Source organism: Bidens hawaiensis, unplaced genomic scaffold (genome assembly GCF_021521415.1).
Source record: "Bidens hawaiensis isolate Kalapana, Puna unplaced genomic scaffold, B.hawaiensis_p1.1 tig00003506_1, whole genome shotgun sequence".
NCBI lineage: Eukaryota > Viridiplantae > Streptophyta > Magnoliopsida > Asterales > Asteraceae > Bidens > Bidens hawaiensis.
This window is the reverse complement of record NW_027491197.1, coordinates 2,699,459-2,709,937: the sequence shown is the minus strand read 5'-3', so window position 1 is coordinate 2,709,937 and position 10,479 is coordinate 2,699,459.

Below are 10,479 nucleotides of genomic sequence, written 5' to 3'. Positions count from 1 at the left end.
TATTGTTTAATATTCCAATTTTTCTCCAAGCATACTTGTATATTTCAAAAGATTTTCAAGCAAAGTTTACTTTTCAAGCACACTGTTTGCTCTGAGCAAACTTTTGTATTAAACACATAAAGTTTCCTCAAGCACACTTTGCACTTTTAAGGTATTATCGAGTAAACTTCACTTTCAAAGTATTGCCGTCTTCCTACTTGCATTATTTCCGTCTTGCTCGTTTCCCAGAATCACAATCGTTTTCTAATAATCCTAACCTAAATTGGTCATCCAACTTAATCCAAATTGGTAAGCTTCAATTGAATGGTTTCCGATACCCGTTGTATGGGTTTTGGGCTTCAATTTCAGGTTTACTGACATCTCTGTTTTTTGTGTAGGTTATAAATTTGTCGAAGAAAAGGTTCTTAAAGACTATCTTTTATTTCTTCTTCAAATATAACTTAATACATGATAAAGATATGAACTTAATAACTAATCTTCTCTTTGAATGTGTCTTTGTGCAGATATGATGTATCCGTTCGAGAAAAAGCATAATATGTGCACTTTCTCCAACTCACAGACGATAATAGGCTGGTGGAGTTAATGATTAGATGGATGCAACGTTCTAATCTTCGTTTTACCCTCACTGAAAGACCAATAATATACAAAAACAATCAACTGGATTTCTGGAATTCTGCTGAGCTGGAAGACGATGAACTTGGTAGAAAGATTGAGCCAACTGTAGCTGGGAATGAAGCGGTTATCACTGAAAATTTAGTTAGAACTAGTCTCCAGTTACATGATGATGTGGATGCTCCCATACACTTTTCTACCCAAAGATTGTTGAGAATTTTTCATGAAACCATGGGATATTAGGGAGATGTTCATGAGGGACAATTCAAGAAGGGGATATCCCCCAACCAGTATAGATTTTTGATACACCACATTATACACGGCTTCACACCAAGGAGGGGGTACCTGGAGCCTCATGAGCAGGAATATATCAAATGCCACCATTGCAATCATCTACAACCAACCTTTCAACTTTTCAAAGCTCGTCTTTGAAGGTTTGGTGTCTAATCTGAGGAAGAGAACTGATGACACATTCTTAGTCTGCCCGAGGTTTTTATAAATAATCTTTAACATTGTGTGCCCTGAGCTACCAACCTTGGGCACAACATATGTCTTGCAAGATCCAAATGTGTACAGAAGAATTGCAAGGTTGGGGCCACAAGAAACTTTGATCTAAATGTCGAATATGACATTTTTCCATGGTTAATTGATAACAACATAGAGTTTATGGAGGTCCATAATCACCAAGAGTGACTTCTGAGGAGGATGAGAGTGAGGATGCTGATGATGAAACTGATTCTGATAATGGCAATGATGGTGGAGATGATGATGATGGTGATCAGATTATGGTGCAGGAGGAAAATGCTGTGGATACCAATGAGGATCAAGGGGAGACATCAAACCAATTCCTATTCCTACACCACCCAACTCACCTCAAGCCTAATCACCACCCCAATACCAAACCCATGATCCATATATTCCATTCCCACCAACTTCACCACAAACACAAACCCAAACCCAAACCCTAAGCCAAAGCCAAAGCCAAAGCCAAAGCCAAAGCCAAACCCAAACCTAAACCCAAACCCAACCACCAATCCAAACCCAGACCCAAAACCAACATACCAGACCAACGTGAACATAAACCTTATATACTTGAATACATCACAGCCCACCTTATAAACCAACCAAATACACCTTACCAATCCCCAACTCATTCACAAACTTCTGACCAACCACATATCCCAACTTTCCATATCATACATACCCACACACCTACAATTAGAACCAGAAACCCATTACCCTCAATCAGAACAAACATAATAGAAAGCCCACCTCATGAACCTATCCAAACCCAAATTTCTAACCCATTTCCCATATCACCATTCACTCCCCTTCCCCTGATACCAATTTCAGATTATCTGATAGTCATATGGATGTATTACTTGAAAATTGTGATATGAAGAGAGAGAATAAGGGGTTAAAGAAAAAGAATGCTGAGTTGGAATCCATGTTGGAGCAGGCTCTACAAAGGATTCAAGCCTTGGTCAGTGAGGTTGAGAAGACTTCAGCTATACCAAAATAGGGGGAGAATCCATCTGCTGTCAATATGACTGATGATAATGTATTGAAAAATCTTGGTGATGTCTATGCAAGTGATGAGGAGGAGGATGATGAGGAAGAGAGAGATGAAATGGGGTATGAAGCTGATGTGTCAGATGAGGTTATTCAAGATTATAATGTGGATGAAAATGATGTGGTTATGGAGAAGAATGTGGTAGATGAGGTTGAGAAGGAGGTAGAAAATGTTGTGGATGAAGCCGAAAAAGAGACTGATAATGTGTTGACTGAGGCTCAAACAGATGTAATTGTTGAGGCTGGTAGTGGCACCAAAGAGATGGTGATCTCAGGTGACACTTCAGTCTTGACTGATAAAACTGAAGAATTGGCTGATGATGATGTTGATGTGACCTCAAAACTCAAGGAGATGGATGATGAGCTGAAGGAATTATTTGATGAAATTGACAACTTTCCTGATGAACCAACTGTGGTGAGGGATGTAGGTCCATCCAAGCCTGAATCTGTTGATTAGAAGAAAAGAAGGATGAAAGGGAAAGCTGTGACAGAAAATGAAGGACAACTCCATCCATTGAAAATGAAAAAGATTCAATCAAGTAACAAAGTTCTATTTGTTGATGAATCTACTGAAAATGCCATAAAAAGACATGATCAAATTGTTGGTGAATGGATGTAAAGAGAGATGATCACAAGGTTTCTATATAACAAAGAGCTTGAAGATCAGAAAATATGTTGGATGAATTTGAGTTAAAGAAGAACCTTGATGAGGGAAAGGGGGAGACAAAACAAGAAGTAATAGAGAGGTTGCTGAGGTTGCAGCAAACTGAAGAGGCTGACAACTCACTGGCAATTGTTATTTATCAATTCCAACAAACCAAATCCCCTGTAGCTGAGGCAAAATCTACTGAAAATGAACAAACTGTTCCTACTACCACTACTGTAGCTGATAAAGAAAACCCTGATATGCAGTTGGTCTCTGACATCCATGATGCCAAAGCTATTCTTGATGAAATGGTGAAAAAGGCAACTGAGATGATGAACCAGAGCTTATTTGAAGAAATGAAAAAGGATGAAAAGATCTGGTCGGCTGATCTTTTAAGATATGCCAGGAGGAGGAAGGGATTTGGTGTGGAGAATATACTAGAGGAGGCTATGCTTAAAAGGCAGAAAAGGCCCCTTAATGCAGTTCCTTTACATGCTGTTAAACATGTTGAACCCAAAGTTTATGAGCTTAAAATTAATGCACTTATTGATTTATCTGATATAGAGGATGAAGGGGCTGACTCTCCTCATGTAAATATGACTGATGTTCACAGGGAAAATATTCAGACCATGTTGAATGATGCCAAGAGGGATGACCCTAAAATAATAAGCCTGATGCACCATGGCTATCAATTTAAAACCTTGGCTATGATGACAGATGATGAATTGGATGTATTGCTTGAAGAGAAGGTGAGGGAGTTAAGGAAAACCTAGGAAAAGAAAAATAAAGACACTCAAAGGTTCCTAGCCTATATGAGAGTTCATGGTTTATAAAAAAAAAGTCACATGAAGTTTGAGGAACTAGAAAGTGTCTGCAAGTAAACAAAATAAAGAATTAGAGAAGAAGAGTGGGAAAGACTTAAGAAGAAGCTGTTGATCAAAAGGAAAAACTTGAAACACTTTACAACAAATATGGTGGAAAGTGCAAATTTATGATAGATCATGGTATTTCTATTGAGCATGTTGAAGGTATGAGCAAGAAGGTTGTAGAAGAAAGGTTCAGAAAAATATCTGAAAAGATTAAGTCTGACTCCAGTACTCCCTAAAGGAAACCCAGGTTGATAACACCGGCAGAAAAGTATAAGAAAGCTTGGGAAAATTAGAAGGTAGAGCTATTGGATAGATTGATGACAGCTAGGGGAGAGGGGGAGAAAACAAAGAACATGAGCACCAAAGAAAAATTATCCATCTATGAGTCTGAGATGGAGAAATTTAATGAAGAAAAAGGCAAGTCAAAAACCACTCAGACTCCTCCTCTAATTCAAGTCAAGAAGGAACTAGTTGAAAGTGTGAACTTGCTGCCCTGGGAAGACGAAAACAGAACAAAACCTTAAAGGGTTTAATGATGAGCAAGGGCATGACAGAAACTGTGTTTGATAATCTTGGGAAAGGACTGTTGAATAAGTTATTCTATACTAAGAAAGAACAATGAGAGAAGTTTGAAGGAGAGCAGAGGAAACTGCTATCTTTTCAATATGGACCAAGGGGTGAACCCATTCAAACTCAAAGATCCACCCCAGTTGAGCCAACTGATAGGGAAACTATGGAAATGATCACTACATTGGCAAAGGAGGGAGGAGATTATTTGAAGCTAGTAATGATGCCTAAGTATCAAGTTGTGAACCATTATGAACAATCTGGGCATGTTAGAAGACCAGTACCCAAAAGAAAATATACTCCAAGGGTCTCCACAGTAAGTATCCCAATACCAACAACAAGATCTACACTCCAACGACAACAAAGGCCACCAACTGATGTGGGCCTACCTAAAAGGCTGTACTTTGATGCCATAACAAAATCTTTGAAAGTTATCATGAACAATGATGATTTGAGGCATATCGTTTTCAAGGATGACTTTTAAGATTTCAAAACGGAACAATTGAGGAAATGGCCTGGATGACTCTTTATGATTATCAAGACAGGCAAAGGTTTGTAAGACAACAAAGGAATGAACTTTCCAAGTATATGAAAGATCAGTCTAGGAAGGGTTTCCTTTGTTAAACAAAAAGAGGAAGTTGGAACTGTCAGATTTTGAAAGAAAATAGAGGCAGAGGAAGATGATGGACATAGTAATGACTGAAGCCTCATACAAACAGAAGACCAGATATTCCAATCCTCTTGCCAATATGATGGAGTGCATAAGCATGAGGCAGCAGATGACCAGGCCAAACTATGAGATCCAGAAGAATAGAAGGATTTCTAAGATTGACTTTGAACCAAAAGACCAATCTTTTAAATTAAGAAATTCAGATGGACTTGCCCTGGAATCATTGAACATGATACATATTTGGAGTTTATTCACTTGGAGGATTAAGAGAAAATAATCAGAAGAAATCTGCCTTCTCGACATCCACACCATAGGGAGATCTCTTTATTCAAAGAGAAGGCTGCTGGAGTGGTATTTGATAGAAAGAGAGATGCTGGAAGCTCTAGAAGATGAAAATTTATTTATCTTTTTGTAAAATTTGTGTTGTAATGTCCTTGTGACAGAATTCTCATATGTAAATTTTTCATTAAGTAATGTAATTTCTACTTTTTGAAAATTTGATGCGTATTTTGAAAAGTGTATGTAACCAATAGGTGTTTTGGTACAGCTGAGTGTGTTCCTATCGGTCCCGTAACTGATCTCTCATTCTATCTTTGTCGTAACCCACAAAAACAGTGTTGACAAGAAGGTTAACGTCGGGGCTAGATTGGAGAAGAATAATAGTGTATTAAAGGCGGAATCAATGACATGCTAATTGTTGCTTGAAGGACACAACAAAGACACACACACACACATTCACTCAAAAGATTTCCATTAATAGTAAGTCGATTACAAAACCGAAATCATTAGGGTTCTAAGAAAGGAATGATATGTTCCTAGGCAGAATATCCGTAAGAATATGTCAGCCGTCAAATCGTTGTCAATCAATTCAGGTGTCTGTCTTGCGTCCGTAGGAGGCGTGCCCTAGATCATTCTATTTATAGGCTTGCCTCCTGACAGCTGTCATTCCTTCTAGAAACCCTAATCATTAATACATATTCAGATAACATATTACAAAATATACTAAGTGTAAAACAGGTCTTCGGGTAGACTTTGTGTATTTTATCATCTTCGAGTAGACCTGGTAACCTTGAGTTGTGCTGGTGAACAGTTCTCCGGGTAGACTTTACTTGGAGTATTTTCCTTAGAAAATACTCACCTACCAGACTTCAATCTTCCTGACCATAGCAAACTTTGCTCGTTATGATCCTACGAGCAAACTGTTCTAATGAATCCCTTCAAGTCTTTGTTAATGAATAACTTATTAAGCAAACTAAAGTGTGCTGGTAACACTGTTTGACTTGTGATGGTAGCACTGTAGCTTGCTCAGAGTTGAACCTTGCTAGAGAAAATCCTTAGAATATTTCTTGAATAACTCTCCTCAAGCATGCTCGGACTATTGTTTTTTAGTCAAACCTTGCTAGATCTTCCAAAATACTTGGCTTTTTTAGCTTGGTTTAGACAAGAGTTTGCTAGTAAGCAAACTATGCTTGACCTGAAGAATACCTTGCTAGACATAGTGAACCCTGCTCGGATTATTTCTTAGGAAGACTTCAAGAAGATAACCTTGTCCGGAAGGCAAAATACCTTTCTAGGCTTAAGTAAAAGCTTGCTCGGATGTCCAAGTGTGCCCAATGTCCATACTTAGCCATTATCAGGGAGGTTGAGAATATTCTAATCTTCCTTAGGTCCATTTTCTCATCACAACAATCTCCCCCTAGATTGGAACACCCTCAGCTGTACCAAAACACCTCTATGGTAACATACACTTAGATCAAAATACATATCAAATAAAAATTCATATTACACAACAAAATCAAAATATTACAAAGTGTGAATTCTGTCCAGAGGACATTACAAAGCAAAGCTTAATCTAAACATGATCTTCATCTTCTTGAGTTGTAGGCTGCTTGTCTTCTTTCAACTCTCACTCCTCCTGCCTTTTCCTTAAATATAAACAATTGTTATTGATGATAATGATTTTCAGGAATTGTCCAGTTCATAATATCTTTCAAATCCTCATCATGAAGGAAGGTCAGGTCTTCATCATTCTTGATCATACCCATTGTCATACCAGCTGAGTTTCTGAGAATGTAGAAACCATTGTTTTCATTATAATCAACTCTTGCAATTCTACTATTCTGCTAGACCTCATGGTTGGGTCTTCTCATTCTTCTTCTCAAACTTATGCATGTCATCATGTTGGCTAAAGAATTATTGTTCTTTACTCTGGAATTGTATCCAAATTTAGCACATCTGATGTCACTAATCCTCTTGCCTCTTTTGGTCTTTTCATATTCGGACAATCTCCACATATTCTTCTGTTTTAACAAAGGGAATCCCATCCCTGCTTCACTTCTTAAATATTTAGACAACTCATTTTGCTGCCTTCCTGCAAGTCTGTTTCTATCATGATAGTTATACAAATCCATACTTGCCATCTTTTCTAGTTGTTCTCTCTTGTAATCTGCAAAGTCATCTTTGAAAATAATTTCTTTCAATTCTCTGCTTTCCAACACAACCTTTAATGTGTGAGATACAGAGTCATAAAAGAGTTTTATAGGCAGGTCCACATCAGTTGGTGGCCTTTCTTGTCTTTGTTGAGTAACTTTGGTTGAAGACCTCTGTCCTCTTGAAGCTGAGGGCCTTGATGGAACAGCTTTTCTGGGTTTAGTGCCCCCCTCAATTTCAAATTTCTTCTTATAAATGGAGATCACCATCTCCGCTGGCATATTTAACAGATCTACAAGATTTTCACCTCCATCTTTGAATAATCTGCCAATCATATTCATCATATTTTCATCCCCAAGCTGACCGGCTGGAACAAACTTTACTCCACCAGGTTCAGCTACAAAACTTCTGAGGCTTCTTTGCTCTTCCAACAATTTCTCCCATTCAGCCTTTTGTTCATAAAACAATTATTTCAATTGTGCTTTTCCCAGCATATCAAATGCATTTTCTTTCATACTCTTATTTTTCATTATTTACTTCAGGGTCTTGATCATCTCCTCATCTTCCCATGGATCTTTGTGTTCAACAGGTTCCGGTTTGACGTGTATAGGGATATATGGTTTTGATGCTTCAGCTCTTTCCAAATTATCCTTTTCAAGCACAGACATATATAGAGCCAGTTTGTCAGTTCTGCTCATTCCTTCCAGTTCATTCAATCTCCCCTTTGCCTCCATCACTCTATTCAACAATTCTAACTGCTCATTTTCCCATTTCTTCTTCTGCTTCTTCTTCTTCTTCTTCTTCTTCTTCTTCTTCTTCTTCTTAATTTTACTCTTTTCAGCCAGGGTTACAAGTCTTGATTTCTTGGTAGAGGATTCTGGTTGATCTTTCATGGATAATCTTCTAAAATGGGATTCATCCTTTTTCCTTTGTCAGACTGTCAACCTATTCTGGAGCCATTCCTTTGTCAATCAAATGTTTACATTTTCCACCAAATCTTTTTGACCATTCATTTATCTTTTAAGTGTACTTCACCTCTTTGGCCATTCTCTCCTTCTCTTCTCTTTCAACTGTTTCTTAGTCACATTGTAATTTTTTTCTACATCATGAAAACTAATTATGTTCAAATCCTTCTCATTCAATCCATGTCTTCTCAAATATTCTCTATACTTCATTGAATCTTTGCTTTTCTTTTCAATCCTCTTCATTATTTCATAATCCTCCTTATTGATAAACTTTTGCAACTCCTCATCAGATAAAGGAGCCAAATTTTCAAATTTGTATCCATGTCTAATCAGACTCACAATTAGAGGATTATTTCTCCTTACTTCATCAAGACTCTGTTGTATGTTCTACCTCTGTATATCAGTCAGTTCAATTTGAGGAGAGACAACATCAACTTTTTCCACTTTATCACCATGATCATTATCATTGTCATCATCATTGTCATCCTTATCATCATCATACTTTCATCATCATTATTATCTCCAGCACTTTCATCAGCTTCAGTGTAATCTTCTTGTTCAGTTGAGTCATAAAGTGCTTGTATTCTTGGTTCATTAAGACCATGTACAGCTTTAGTCATAATCATCTGAATAAGAACAACCATCACAGGGCTTTCATGTTCCTTTGGGCTCTCAACAACATACTCAGGATCAACATCCTTCTTAGCCCATTTCTTCATTGCCTCATCATCACTATGATCACGTCCATCATATTTGCACCTCTCCTCATATATTTCTTTCCAAATTTGGTATCATCCACATAGCTCCATGCAAAAGGGTTTTCTCAATGTCTTCTTCAAATTATTTCACCCATATCTTGGCAGCTATAGTTACGAGAGATTCTCCAACCTTGTCAGGTACCAACTACTTAGATGAATCATCATTTGTAGGTTCAGTAGTGGTTGGAGTTTCATGTTCAGCAAACTTGCTTACAACCGAAGCTAAGGTGTTGTCAACCTCCTCAGCTTGTTTCATTTTTATTAGAACCTCAATTACCTCCTGTTCAACATCATCATCATTCTGATTAAGAGTCTTGGCAATGTTTTCTTGTTCAATTAAAGATTCTTGCTCATCCATCTCTTCTGTAGTCATGTTTTGGGCAATAAATTCCCTCTCCATTGTTTCTCTCACAATATTGGCATGCCTCTTGGCAGCCTGTACATTCTCATCATCTTCCTCCTCATCATTCACATCCTATGTATCAATAGGCTCTTTTTTAGATTCAACTATTACTTTCCCTTTTTCTTTTCTTATTGTTTCTTCAGATTGTGTGGGAAAATTGTCAATATCATCTTCTAATCTCTTTAACTCTTCTTCATCATTCACAGTTTCTTTCTCCTTTCTCAGTAGATCATCAAAAAAATCTCCATACAAATGATTCAACACATCATTATCCACATCATAATCTTGTTCATTATCATAAGATTTATCACCCTCATAATCATCATCAATAAAAATTCTCTCATCACTCTCATCAGCATCACTATCACCAGACATATTCAGAATGTTTTTCAATCCATCCTCAATCTCCACATCAGCCTCTACCATATCTTCATCTACAACAGTGGCAATTGGAACATTCTCCTCCTGTTTTGGTACAGCTGAGGTCTTCTCAACCTCAGCCTCCAGGGCTTGAATTTTCAATAGAGCTTGGGCCAACTATTCCTTCAGATCAGCATTCTCCTTCAACAGTACCTCATTCCTTCCCTTACACATCAATGTTTTCACATATAAGATTAAGGTTTCTTCTGAGCAAAAAATCATTATTGGAAGGAGTTTGAGTAAGTAGGTCTTGAAGAGGATCATGTATTTCAGTGTGAGTTTGGGTAGGTTCAAGGGTTTGAGAATGGGTTTGGGATTGGATTGGTGTGAATGTAGGTTGGTTGGCTTGGTCTGAGGTATGAGAAAGTGTTGGTGATTGAATTGGTGTGGATGGAAAGTTTAGTAAGTGAGTAGGAATTGGTTGAGGAATGTAAGGTTCATGTATGTTATGGCTTGGGTCTTGGATTAAGGTTTGGGTTTGGGTTAAGGGTTGGGTTTGGCTTAAGGCTTGTTCTAAGGTTTTGTCATTTTGGTCATAGGTTTTAGGTGTGCTTTGGGTATGGGTAG